Genomic DNA, 15,462 nt, shown 5'->3' with positions numbered 1-15,462 from the left:
TTTTTTTAAAAAAAAGATATTTTAAAAAAATATAAATTATAACTTTTCAAAAAAATAATTTTTTTATTTTTTTAATATTTTTATTTTTACTTTTAAAAATTTATCAAACATGCTAAAAAATAAAAATAAAAAATTTTATTAAAAAAATATTTTTTATTAATTTAATGGCGCTCAAACAAGCATATTATGTTAGAGTGGCAAAAAAAAAGTAAAAAAATAAAAAAGAGTAGATAACATAAAAAAATGAGTTAGATAGATTGAGGAATCAAGATGAGAATAAAAAAGAATAGAAATTATGTATTTACCGTATAAAAGAATATACAAAATTTTTGATTTGGCACTAATAATTTTAGAGGATAATTTTAGAAATTTTTTTTAATAATGTAACTAAAATTTTAAAGATTAATTTAGTCATAAAAAAATGTGAGAAAATGACATTAATTAAATAAATCAACTAAATTTTAATTGACACAAATATTTATAATTACCAGATATAATTAATACTTCTTAAGCTGTGCTCTAAGCACATAGAATAACAATACCCTAAATGAAATTCTCTGATATAAATAAGGATGGATCATTATATATTAAAAGCTAAAATTATCCTTGAATAAAGCTATTTAATAGAATATTGACAGAATTGACTTGTGAGTGATAATGACCAATTAACTATTGGAATCACTTAATATAAAAGAGCTAACATATTCTGTTATTAGTTAATTACTATTGCTATATCATATAATCATTGCTGAATTCATATTGCATAATAATCATTTATATCACTTCATCTATCTTACTCAAACTCTGTCTCTAAAATCTCTTCTTTCTCTTTTATCAGTTTACCCTTGGCATCTCATACTTTTCATGACTAGTAAAACTATTGTTCATAAATTTTTGGGAAATGATAATGACATTTATATATTGATAAAGTCATTATTTTTTTTTATAAATTCATACAAAATATAATATAAAAATATCATGTGAGGAATAACATCATAAAAAATATGAGTGATATATATTATCATTTTTCAAAATTTTCCATACCATATTATTAATAATCCATCAAACCGTACCCAAGAAGGTTTTTATTCCACCAATTAACTTGTTTTATATATAGGTTAAAAAATCGTTTCATGTTGCAATATGTTGTGATTAATCAAAAGAAAAAATATTAAAATAAATATTAAATAAAATACATTTAGACGGTTTAAACTTTTTATACTGATAAAAAAAGGGTAATGTTAGAGAAAATTTTTTTCTACAAGAGTGCAAGTCATTCTATAATTAATTTAGGGGTGTTTGTGATACGTTTTGGATGGATTTTAAGTAAAAAATTTATCCAATTCGAACACCCATTTTCTTTGTGGTGCGGTTTGGACCGAATGAATTTTTTAAAAAAATCCGATTCGATTCAATCCAATTTCAAGTAATATGGATTGAATTGGATTTATATTTTTATAAATTAAAAAAAATTAAATATATATAACAAATTTTAACATCAAATTTTAAATAACCAATAATAACATAATAAATTTTAATAATATTTTAGAAAACTAATAATAATATAACAATAGAAATAAAATTATAAATTAGTTAAAATAAATAAATAAATCTCATTTTAAACATTAATATTAAATAATAATACATGAATAATATAAAAAAATATATAACAAAATTGAATATATTATAAGTAAAATTGTAAATATAATAATAAAATAATAATATTATAGCACATTATACGGTTTGGATTGGATTAGATTGATTTTAAAAAGTACATTCGAAATCCGATCCGATCCGATCCGAGGTGCTGCTTGTCCGAGTTCCTTCTGAGGAGTTTTAAAAAATAAATTTAAATTTTGATCCGATTCAAATAATTTACAAAAAATAAAATTCAATCAAATTTAAATTAGTATAATTTTAATTAAATTTTAATTTAAATTAAATTAAATGAACAATTTCATTTGGATGGATTTGAATTTAAATATCCCTCATTAATATATCATGTTGTGTTTATCGGGTGAGCATGCAATGCATCCTTTCGGCAGAAGAAAGAGGCATTAATGCAATATATTTATCTTAGAAGTACAACACACACAAACGGTTGAATATACATATTCCTCAATTTCTGTCAACATCATCAAAGCTTTTGTTGCTTCCTTATTTAAACATCAAATTTCGCTTGACTTTGGAACTAGAGAAGTTCACAAAATTTTTGGTTTCCAATGCATGTATCTTCTATTAGCTAGATACAGATATATCTTGAATCCAAATCCAATACATAATTGGAATCAAAGAGTTTTTTGGATTGTAATTCTTTTTATTTTTTTTGGCTCTATAAAATTTTTAAAATAGAAGTTGGTAAAGATATAAAAATAGTTAAAAGTTAGAGAAAAATTTTGAAGATTAATTTTTTTTACTCGATTCAATTGGTAACAGGAATGGTAGGGAGAAAAATATAAAGATATATAAATGATTAATGATCCGTCAATAATTCTTGTAAATCGTAATATTTTGTGAAAAATTATTTTATATTTTTTTATCTAATATTCTAAATGACAGAGAAAAATTCAATCAATTACTTCTTTCGCTTATTATTTTTTATTAAAATTATTATCTAATTCTCAAAATATTTTTTATTGTGCTTGGAATAGTTTATCATCTACTAGAGTCCACCAACTAAGTACACTAAACATGTTAAGTAAATTCGGCTAAAAATAAATGTTGTATATTTTCAATATTTTTTTTACAATTTTTTTTAATGTTGTAATATATTACATGTAAATTTGGTGTATACAAATATCTTTTAATTATATTCTACTTTAATAAGAACATGATAAACTACTAATTAAGTCCAACTTGGTATGTATTGTAAGATTTTGAGAAATTTTAATTCCTATATTCTTCTTTTAGTTAAGACGCTAAAATATCCATCCCAAAGTAGATGAAAGTGGATTAAGCACTAATTAGTGGTAGTGATTTTATTTTATAAAGAATCTTTCTACTTTTCAATACACAATATCAAGGAATGAGATACCAGTGAAAGGTCAAAAGGAAGAAAAAAAAGAAAATGTATCCATATATAAAACTTAACACCTCTCTCCTATACCTCATCAGCCATATTGAAAAACATAATATATAATCAAAATTTTTATAATCAAGAATTTGATTATTATTACTTCTAAAAGTAGAATTTTAATGTTATTAAATATATAATTATTTATAAGCTTAAACTTTAAAATAAATAATTTCATAGCAGTTTTGAAAAGTAATAACATAATTAAAACTGAATATGTGGGGCAGTTCCATGTCATTTATCAAGGTTCTTTCTTTTGTTTAACTCACAAACACGCCAATATTATTATTGTTTCTTTGGTTTTGTCTTAATTAAATTTTCCAAACTATAATTACATGTCACTATACATCACCACCCCCCCAAAAATCGACCAAACAAATGCCCCACCGCCACAAATAATCTCGTGCCTCCATTTTCCAAAGTATCAGACGATTATAATAGTAATGATTATCTATTTCTGTATTTCATCTAAATCCACACATTATTCTAGAATAAAATTTCAGAAAAAAAAAACATAGTTATCTAATAAGAGTAAAATTGTTCTTATCAATTACTTCATTCACACTCTTCTTGATTATTAAATCCTACAATCTAACAAAATGCCACCAATATATATCATCAAACCTTTAAATAATTCAAAACATGAACAAATTGTAGGCTTTTGTTACTATATTAACTAATTCAGTATTAAAAATTAATATAACAAGAATTAATTAAAATAGTACACAAAGATATAGTATTCAAAATATATTTCCCTTAATTATTAATTTATCAAAAATATTTAATATAAAAAAATTAATAAAAAATAATTTAAATTTATTTTATTTAATATTTATTAATTTTAATAATAATTAATAAATATTAAATAAAAAATTTTTTTGTCTTTTTAATATTACTGTCTATTACACTATTGAGGTCAAAATTAAACACAATGGGGCTAAGATTAACGTACATTTTTTCCCCTTAGGGTAACACAGTGGTCATTGCCTGGCAAAGGGGAACAAGAAAAGTTGGATATATATAACATATCAATGTCATGCAATCATGGATATGAACATAACATCACGAGGCGGCAATATGAGTTGTGTAGTGTGTCTTCTTATTGGATAGGGTTTAAATTTCGTGAGTAAAAGTCGGTACAAATATTTTTCAATATTTTTTTTTATGTTCTCAGAGTAAATGATTATTTTTGTACTGTGATATTTCTGTTGTCAGTCTGAGATTAATTTTTATTTTATTAATATTTTTAAAATATCATATTGTTATGATAAGGACAATTAATTCATCAGAATAAAAATATTAATTTATTTTTAAAATACCGATAATTTCGGCTCTTTCAAGTTTCAAGGCTTGAACTCATAAGGCTGTTTTTTTCCCCTCTTTTCTCGTTTATCCCTTAATATTTTCTGTATAAAAATAATAATGTGGAGAATTTAATTACAAGTAGTCTTCTAAAAACGGTGGTCTCACCCTCACATGGGATGCGTGAGCAATTAACGGAGGCTCCACACAGCTTCGAGTTTCATGACAAGTTGATGGTTGGAAGGAAACATACATGCATAGTTGCATAGATACATACATTATAGGGTAAATTGCTTAAATAAATAAAGTAGAAACTAAAATTACTCGTTTATAATATGTTCAAAATCGTTATATTTTGATCCTAAAATTATTCTATATAAATTATTACAGGAGGTAGAGATTTCAAACTTTGTAAATAAAATCCTATACAAGAAATTTTTGAAAATTTGAGTAATAACGTAAAATTTTATATATAGAATGTAGGAATTTATGGACAAACGGGTAAATATAAAAAAAATTATTTTCTTAATATATAAAAATTTATCTTTTATATTATAAAAAATACACATAAAAAAAATTGAAAAAAAGAAGAATGCTAGAGAGCGCAATAAAATTTATTCGTTTTTGTAAGTAATTAGTTAACAATGTTTAAAAATGTAAGTTAAGGTAGCGTTTGTTTTGAGATAATAGAACAGATATTGGGATTTAATATTATGTTTGTTGGCCTAAAGACTGATACTAAAATTTCAGTTTTTATTATCAAAATTTCAATATTTCAGTATTTTAAAAAAATAGAGACAGAAAAGATTGAAATTTTTTTATATGGAGACTGAAATCTTAATAATATTTTATACCTAAAATACTTCTATTTCAATTAATTAATTCCAACTTTACTCTTTGTGCATGTAAATTAAATTAGAGTTTCATTCTTATTTCAGTCTCTGTCTCTCACTTTATACTAAACACAATATTAAGACTTATTTTAATCTCTATCTCTCCATTTCTGTCTCTTAGTCTTATTCTCTTACTATAAGAAAAGAAAATTTTCTTTTTAAATATAAAAATATTGGAAAGAAGAGAATTACACCTTTTGGAATTTAGATGAATTTTACTATTCATCTCCGACTATATGTCTCTGTCTATGTGGAGTATGTGTGGTTAACTATTATTGTCGCTTACACGGCTCTCCGAATGTTCTCCACTCCACAAACATTATTTTTCATTATTTCTGTATGAAAAGCAAGACTGGGAAATAATAGAGATAAGAGAATAATGATAAACAAAGAATAATTGTCAAAAAATACTTTTTACATACTTATCTAAATACGACGTTAATCATAAGTTTATAAAGAACCATCATCACCATCAGTCCATCATCATCATCATCATCACACCTTTCATCAAAGTCTTACATGCATGTCGTCATTATTTTTACTATTTCGTTAATCTTTTTTTTTCTAAGGGCAACTATTTCAATCTATATATTACACACATGAAATAGAATTAACTGACTGAATTTAATGGAGGAGTATTATTTTAGGAGTTTAATTAGGGAGTTAATTATATTTTTGTTAAATATCAACTATTTTTTTAAATCACTTTTTTAATCTAAATNACATTTACATGATATATACTAGAAAAAAAAATAAAGAAAAAAAGAAAGGTGATAGAATCAAAAATTGTATGGAATGGCCCATCAATCCCCAAAGGGACAGGGTTGATATGACATCATGATATACACATTGGGAGGCAGCATACATTTATTTTTTCTCCATTTTGTTTTCTACCGAAATGAGGAGCTGAACCCTCTTCAGTGTACACACATAATGCAGTGTTGTTCTCTTCTTCAGTAGCCTCATCTATCTATCATGTATTTAATTATTTATTTATTTATTTATTACGTTTGCTTCACTGTCCCACTTCCCAAAAACCCTCTTCAATTCTCCGCCCTTAGAAGAAGCAAAGCCACGTCAATTCAACCCTCTCCACTGGGTTTTGTATTTGCATGCCGATAAGTTAGTAGCTAGGCTTGGCTACATCATATTCATACCCATCCCACAACAAAAGATTAGCCAAATTGGTGGCTATACCAAATTCCCAATATTGCACGTCAAATCATACCCACATGCAATTTTTTTTCTGTTTTAAATATATTTCTTAATATCAAGCAGTAACTATTTGTTCAAAATAACGGTAAATAGTGATTTTGATTTTTGATATATGATAATTTTTTATTTTGATAAAATAGATTTTAATATTTGTTTTTAACAAAATAAATTTTGAAATATTAATTTTATTTACCAAAACGGTTTAATCATTAATCTATTATTACTGTGGACATTTTTGATTTCAACATGACCGCCTCATTATGATAGAAATATGTTCTATCAAATAGTTTTCCATTTTATTTGTTGTGTCGCTTGTGGTTGTTATCTCAAAAATAAATGCATTGTTTTCTGTCAACAAGAATTATTTTTTATTTTTGCTCCACCAACAATACCTAGAACAGAGTACAACTTTTTACGCTTTTTAATTTAGATGTGAGAGGAGAAATGGTATAGAATATAAATATAAAGTGTATAAATACTTTACGCAACTGTAATGCCGCAAGAACAAAAATCAGATCGTCCGATTTTTGAGTACACAAATCGGACCCTCTGATTTGTGTTTAAAAAATTAAATTTTTTTTGAAATATACAGTAGTAATAGTAGTAGTAGAAGTAGCATGTAGTTATCTCATCAACACGGGACTTTTAATAACTGTGAGGGAGAGAGAAAGAAAAGGAAGGCTAAAAAAAGGAATGCTAAGAGTTATTATAGGAAAGTTTTATTTCTATCCGTTGAAATTATAGCATATAACCACTATATAAACGTTTGTAAAATTTCAATTCAATCATCATCAACAACAACAACTACATTCACATCTTCTTTTCATATTATTATTATTATTATATTTTATTTCCTTTTCTCTTTCGTAATTATATAGCGAGTGCATTATTGTGAGTAGTGTTCAATTTCATATTACTTTGTAGCTATTAGAAGTCAAAATTCCGCTGTAGACTCAACAATTGGTATCAGAGCCAACGTTATATTATTCATTATTTGAGTGGTAAAATTCAATTTTGAATATAATGGCTTCTACTAGTAGTAATGTCAAAGTAGGCAAATATGAAATCGAGAAGTTCAATGTGAAAAATGATTTTTCATATTGGAGGATGCAGATGAAAAATCTGCTTATATCACAAAAATTACATAAGGCACTGGCAGGAAAAGAGAAAAAGCCGGAGGAAATGAAAGATGAGGATTGGGAAGAATTAGATCTTGAGGCGTGGGCTGCAATAATCTTATGCCTTGAGAGGATGTTGCTTTCTTGGTGAACGAAGAAGCAACTGCACCAGGCGTCTGGTTAAAGTTAGAGAGTAACTTCATGACAAAGACTCTAACTAACAGGATCTACTTAAAATCCAAATTGTATACATGCAAGATGGAGGAAGGCACCTCAATCCGAGAATATATCAATAAGTTTGACAGGATCATATCAAACTTAAAGGATATAGATGTGAAGGTTGATGATGAAGACCAAGCACTCATATTGTTACTTTCATTACCGAAGTCCTATGAAAATCTGGTGCAGACATTGATGCTGGTGGGTGACACTCTGACCATGGATGAGACGAGGGCATCACTTTTAGCGGATGATCTACGTAAGGTTGCTACAAGTGTAATGTCATCTTCAAATGGAAGAGAGTATAATGATCAAGCACAAGGATTGTTCGCGGCTAGAGGAAGGACTAATGAAAGAGGAAAATGTAATAAGCGTGGAAAGTCAAAGCCAAAATCTAGACCTCACACGGAGAGAACATGCTTTAAATGTGGTGAGCCTGGACATTTCAAAGCAAATTGTCCAAATAAAAGGATAACTTTCAAGAAACAGAACAATGACAACCCAAAAGAAAAGCAAGAAGCAAGCTACGTCTCAAATGATGAGGAAGATTGTTACTCTATGACAGAACAATCTTATGAAATCCTCGATAAGTGGATTCTTGATTCAGGAGCATCTCACCATATGTGGCCAAATAGGAAGTGGTTTACTACCTATCAAAGCATAAATGGTGGCACAGTTTTAATGGGCAATGATCATGCTTGTAAAACCGTGGGGTTAGGTACTGTAAGAATCAAGATGCATGATGGTGTCGTAAGAACCTTAAAGGATGTGAGACATATTCCAGACTTGCGGAAAAATCTGATCTCCATAGGTTTGTTGGAGAAAAATGGTTGCAAAATAGTTGCGGAAAATGGGGTACTGAAAGTTGTTCGTGGTTCTTTGGTAGTGATGAAAGGAGTTCGTCACGGTAATCTTTATTCTCTTTTGGGGGACAGCGGTTATAGGTGAGTTAGCAGTTGGAATCGGTGGAAGTAGAGATCAAACAGATTGCACGAGAATATGGCACATGCGGCTTAGACATATGTCAGAGAATGGTCTATCATTGCTTTGTGGACAAGGTTTGCTGAAGAATATGAAGAAACCACAAATAGAATTTTGTGAGCATTGCGTGTATGGAAAGGCACATAGGGTGAAGTTTTCTACAAGCAAGCACAAAAGCAGAGGGTTGTTAGACTACGTGCATACTGATGTTTGGGGCCCGGCTAAAGTTACTTCCAAGGGTGGTTCCAGGTATTTTGTTACTTTTGTTGATGATTATTCCAGATATGTTTGGATTTACTTCCTCAAACATAAGAATGAGGTATTCGACACTTTTAAGCGGTGGAGAGCAATGGTTGAAAATCGAACGGGTAGGAAGTTGAAAACCCTACGACCAGATAATGGCACAGAGTACACGGATGGAGCTTTCAAGGAGTTCTGTGATCGAGAAGGCATTGCAAGACACTGGACAGTTAGAGAAACACCACAACAGAATGGAGTCGCCGAACGAATGAATCGTACGCTACTTGAGAAGGCAAGGTGTATGCGCTATAATTCTGAGTTAAGCAGAGAATGGTGGGCAGAATCGGTTGTTACAGCTTGCTACATAGTGAATCGATCCCCACATTCTTCTCTATATGGAAACACACCTTATAAGGTATGGTCAGGGGAACATGCAGATTACGAGAAACTCAGAGTCTTTGGATGCACAGCCTATTATCATATCAAAGATAATAAGCTTGATGATAGAGCTAAGAAGGCAATCTTTTTGGGGTATCCAAGAGGGGTTCAAGGCTATCGCCTTTGGAGTGTAAATGATTCTAAGTTTGTAATTAGCACGGATGTTACCTTTGATGAACGATCTATGGTAGCTTTGTCTAAAGATGTGGTGCCAGATGATGGTGATGTTGGAAAAATTTCAAATACTCAAGTGGTGGAGATAGAGTCTAAATACCAACAAATAGACTCTAATAATGTTCAGGTAGAGCATTCTAATGCTACTCGAGATGACGCAGAGGATGAACTTGATCATGAGGAAATTCAGCGAGAAAATGCACATGCATTACAACAGCAGCAGCAGGATTCTTTGGCATCTACTAGGCCAAAGAGGAATTATAAATTTGTTCAGAAGTTTGGGTCAGACAAGCCTTTGAGACATTATGGGCAGCTAAACTTGGTAGATTATGCACTCTCAGTGGAGGATGATGAGCCGGTCACCTTCAAACATGCTATCAAAGACAAAGATAGAGAGAGTTGGTTGGTCGCTATGGAGGAAGAGATGCAATCTCTTCATAAGAACAAGACATGGGATGTGGTCCCATTGCCCGTGAAAAAGACTGCAATTGGTTGTAAGTGGGTGTATAAAAGAAAAGAAGATCCTACTAAGTCAGATGGTACAAGATTCAAAGCTAGGTTAGTAGCGAAGGGATTTGCACAAAAAGAAGGTGTTAATTACAATGAGATATTCTCTCCTGTGGTGAAACACACTTCCATACGGGTGCTTTTAAGTCTTGTCGCTCATGGTGATCTTGAGTTGGAACAACTAGACGTGAAGACTGCGTTCTTGCACGGTGACTTAGAGGAAGAAATCTACATGTATCAACCTGAGGGTTTCAAGGTTGAGGGTAAAGAAAGTCATGTATGTCGCTTGAGAAAATCGCTATATGGATTGAAACAATCTCCTCGGCAATGGTATAAGCAATTTGACTCCTTTATGTTAAAACAAGATTTTTCCAGAAGTAATTATGATTGTTGTGTATACATTCGTATGTTTTCTGGAGGTGATTATATTTATCTTCTATTGTATGTGGATGACATGCTTATTGCCTCTAAGAGCAAGGTGGAGATAGATATGTTAAATGTTCAACTTTGTAAAGAATTTGAAACAAAAGATTTGGGTGCTGCACAAAAAATATTAGGCATGGAAATTAAAAGAGAGAGATCAAGCCAAAAATTGTTCTTGAGCCAAAGAGGATACATTGAGCGCGTCATTGAAAGGTTTGAAATAAAAAATGCTAAATTGGTGGTAACGCCGTTGGCTCCACATTTTAGGCTCTCTAGTAAACAATCTCCCACAACAGCAGAGGATAAGTCTTACATGGAAAATGTACCTTATGCTAGTGCAGTCGGTAGTCTAATGTATGCTATGGTATGTACACGCCCAGATATTTCACAGGCAGTAAGCGTTGTTAGCAGGTTCATGGCAAACCCAGGTAAGGCACACTGGAAAGCAATCAAGTGGATATTAAGATACTTGAAGGGCACCATTGACACATGTTTATGCTTTAGTGGAAAATCATGTCAAATCAGCGGTTTTGTTGATTCTGATTATGCTGGTGATCTAGATAGAAGACGTTCTATGACTAGTTATGTATATAAAATACATGGTGCTCTGGTTAGTTGGCGATCGATGTTATAAGTTACAGTGGCACTATCTACTACAGAGGCTGAGTACATGGCCGTAGCAGAAGGGGTGAAAGAAGCACTGTGGCTAAGGGATCTTCTAGATGATTTAGGGCTGAAGCAAAGATTGCGTGGATCTGAATTGTGATAGTCAAAGTGCAATTCATTTGGCTAAAAATCAGGTTCATCATGCTCGTACCAAGCATATTGATGTTAGATATCATTTCGTGCGTGATGTTATGGAGAAAGGTGACATTTCTCTTGTAAAAGTACACACGGATGAAAATTCCGCTGACATGTTGACTAAAGTGGTGTCAGGAAGCAAGTTCCAACACTGTTTGAAATTGCTCAATATTGTTCCATGTTAGGCAATCATTGTCAAATGATGCAACCGAATATGAATACCATTCTTTGATCGTCCAAAATTTGCGTAGATTTCAAATTGTGAACGAGGTGGAGAATTGTGAGAGAGAAAGAAAGAAAAGGAAGGCTAAGAGTTATTATAGGAAAGTTTTATTTCTATCCGTTGAAATTATAGCATATAACCACTATATAAACGTTTGTAGAATTTCAATTCAATCATCATCAACAATAACAACTACATTCACATCTTCTTTTCATATTATTATTATTGTTTTATTTTATTTCCTTTTCTCTTTAGTAATTATATAACAAGTGCATTATTGTGAGTAGTGTTCAATTTCATATTATTTTGTAGTTATTAGAAATCAAAATTTTACTGCAGACTCAACAATAACCGACACCTTAATAGATCATAAGTTGACTTGATTCGAGTAAAATTAGCTCAGGTTCTGTTATTTTTGTATAGATTAGTTGAGCTTCAATAGAGTTTTAGGTACCAAGGAAGCAAAAATCAACATACTAAGTATATGGGTAATTTTGAGTGACGTACATATTAATCCAATTCAAGTATCTTTCTCTCTTATCAATTTACCCTTGCCATCTCATACCTTTCATGACTAGTAAAACTATTGTTCATAAATTTTTGGGAAATGATAATGACATTTATTATATATATTGATAAAGTCATTATTTTTTTTTATAAATTCATACCAAATATAATATAAAAATATCACGTGAGGAATAACATCATAAAAAATAAGAGTGATATATATTATCATTTTTCAAAATTTTCCATACCATATTATATATTAATAATCCATCAAACCGTACCCAATAAGGTTTTTTATTCCACCAATTAACTTGTTTAATATATAGGTTAAAAAATCGTTTCATGTTGCAATATGTTGTGATTAATCAAAAGAAAAAATATTAAATAAAATACATTTAGACGGTTTAAACGTTTTATACTGATAAAAAAAGGATAATGCTAGAGAAAATTTTTTTACAAGAGTGCAAGTCATTCTATAATTAATTTAGGGGTGTTTGTGGTGCCTTATCGATTTTGAGTAAAAAATTTATCCAGTTCGAACATTTATTTTTTTGCAGTGCAGTTTAGACTGAATGAATTTTTAAAAAAATTTTAATTCGATTCGATTCAATTTCAAACAATATGGATTGAATTTTTTGTGTTTTAAATATATTTCTTAATATCAAGCAGTAACTACTTGTTCAAAATAAGGGTAATTAGTGATTTTGATTTTTGACATATGATCATTTTTTATTTTGATAAAATAGATTTTAATATTTGTTTTTAACAAAATAAATTTTGAAATATTAATTTTATTTGCCAAAACGGTTTAATCATTAATCTATTATTACTCTGGACATTTTCGATTTCAACGTGACCGCCTCATTATGATAGAAATATGTTCTATCAAATAGTTTTCCACTTTATTTGTTGTGCCGCTCGTGGTTGTTATCTCAAAAATAGATGCATTGTTTTCTCTCAACGAAGAATTATTTTTTATTTTGGCTCCACCAACAATATCTAGAATAGAATACAACTTTTTACACTTTTTAATTTAGATATGAGAGGAAAAATGGTGTAGAATGCAAATATAAAGTATACAGGTGCTTTACGTAATTGTGGTATCAGGAGCAAAAATTGGATCGTCCGATTTTTGAGTACACAAATCGGACCCTCCGATTTATGTTTAAAAAATTAAAAAAAATTAGAGTACACAAATCGAAGGGTCTAATTACCTTCACTAAAATTTAAATTTTCTCTTCCACACTAATCGAACTATCTGATTAGTAAACTTAATTTTTTTTACAAAAAATCAGATGGTCCGATTTCTTCATCCCTATTTTAGAAAAAATTATTCCCACGTTCATGTTTAACACTCATATTTTTCACAATAATGTACAACATACGTATACTTCTCATATCCAAAAAAATGAACCTAACTTTTCAATTTGAGGAATTAAAATTTTATTTAGAGTCAACAAAAATATTTTGATGTCCACATAATTTACTGTACAATTTATATAAGGACTTAACATGCCACGTAGATAATTTTATTAATGTCTAAAATAATGAATTAATCATTAGATTATTTTGTCAATAAAAATAATATTTTAAAAATTTATTTTATCAAAAATAAATAGTAAAATTTATTTCATCAAACTCAGAATCTTTGAAAATATCAAATAACTATTTACTTTCAAAACTATTAAACATGAATATCAATGAGAGATGCCATGGGCAAGAGTCTAGCTTAATTAGCTTGATTAGCAAAAAGGTTACCACTTCAAATTAATACGATCTTTATGAGCTGCAAGCATGTAAAAGGCTTATTTTTTTGGCATAAATATAATTATTAGTATCTAAAATAAATAATTATGTAAGTGTATATTAAAATTAACTATTAAAATAAAATATATATTAAAATACAAAATATACAATAAAAATAAGTTGAATTATATATATATTACGTAGTGGCTAATTTTAATTTTAATGTGCAAATAGTACTTCTATAAATAATTAGCCTCTAGCTAATAATGAGCAATATAATTATAAGTAAATCAGTTCATTATAAAATTTAAAAGAGTTTACATTAACTTGAATTTTCATTATTCATTAAAGTTTTTTATTTGCATTTTAATTAGAAGTGAATAAAGCTAATAACGCAAAGCTACTCTATGTATATATGAAATAATAATGATAGTTGAATCCTAAAAAATTTGGGTCACACGAGAAAGAAAGGAAGAAAAGAGACTTGAAAAAGAAAATGGATTAACTATGCTATATACATAAGAAACATTTCTTATGTATTAAATAATGCATGAAGATTCTGAACCTATCAAATTAATGAAGGGATAGTAACATTGAGGGTTTGTGTTTGGGGAACAGGTTGATTCCAATAGAGCAGTGGGTGGGTAGGACCTTGCCCTAGAAGTCATATATGACGGGCCATCTTCAATTTCTTGGAGGATGAGCAATTTATTATTTAGGGTATGGCAATGCCTAGCCACTGGGTCATCAGAGCACATGTATGTTATCACTTCCAAAAATCTCACGGTATGGGGAGGTCCAATATTCTATCATAAATATTATTTCTATCTTAATTAATCTCATTTTAAAATTACAGTTTTCTATTATGCATGACGAAGATAATATGTACTAATAATTTTTTTATAAAAATTAGACATCAATATATATTTATTTATATTTTAAAATTTGTTGTATTATTATCATAAAGCAAGATTGATGAGACTAGACAACTATTGGATTTTACCATAATCTAGCTTTGGGTACACTTAACCTATACAATGGGCTATGGCGGCATCTTTGCTTCCCAGTTTATACACCCAGAGAAATAAAATGTAGCCTCATATAAATTACTAGAATGATATAGTATGTAGTTCATTCATTGATTTCATGTCACTCAATGTTATATAATAGTCCATGATATACAATTTTTGTCAATAATTCTGAATAATATATATATCGAAAAAAAATAAATTTGAAATAGCTGTTATGCACGCCCTTATTAAGCCTTACCTCGCGTCGTAAAGCCAAGGTCAATCAGAGATTACGACAGTTCTAAATACATACATAACATATATATATATATATATATAAGAGAAAATTAAATATGAAATATATAGCTGTTATGCATGCCCTTATAAAATTGTTGCTAGCATACATAACTTTCATGAAATGAGGCTATTCTTGAACAAATTCGGCCATTAACTGAATAGTCAAACCATCATAACCTTAATTTCCATTTTTTTAGTACTTGGTATATATGCATTTTCTTTTGCAGCATCAAATGAAAAACACTAAAATGTTAAAAATGGCAAATTATTTTATTAAATAATTATAAAATTAAAA

The sequence above is a fragment of the Arachis ipaensis genome, chromosome B05, assembly GCF_000816755.2.
Source record: "Arachis ipaensis cultivar K30076 chromosome B05, Araip1.1, whole genome shotgun sequence".
Taxonomy (NCBI): Eukaryota; Viridiplantae; Streptophyta; class Magnoliopsida; order Fabales; family Fabaceae; genus Arachis; species Arachis ipaensis.
This window is presented reverse-complemented; position numbering follows the sequence as displayed.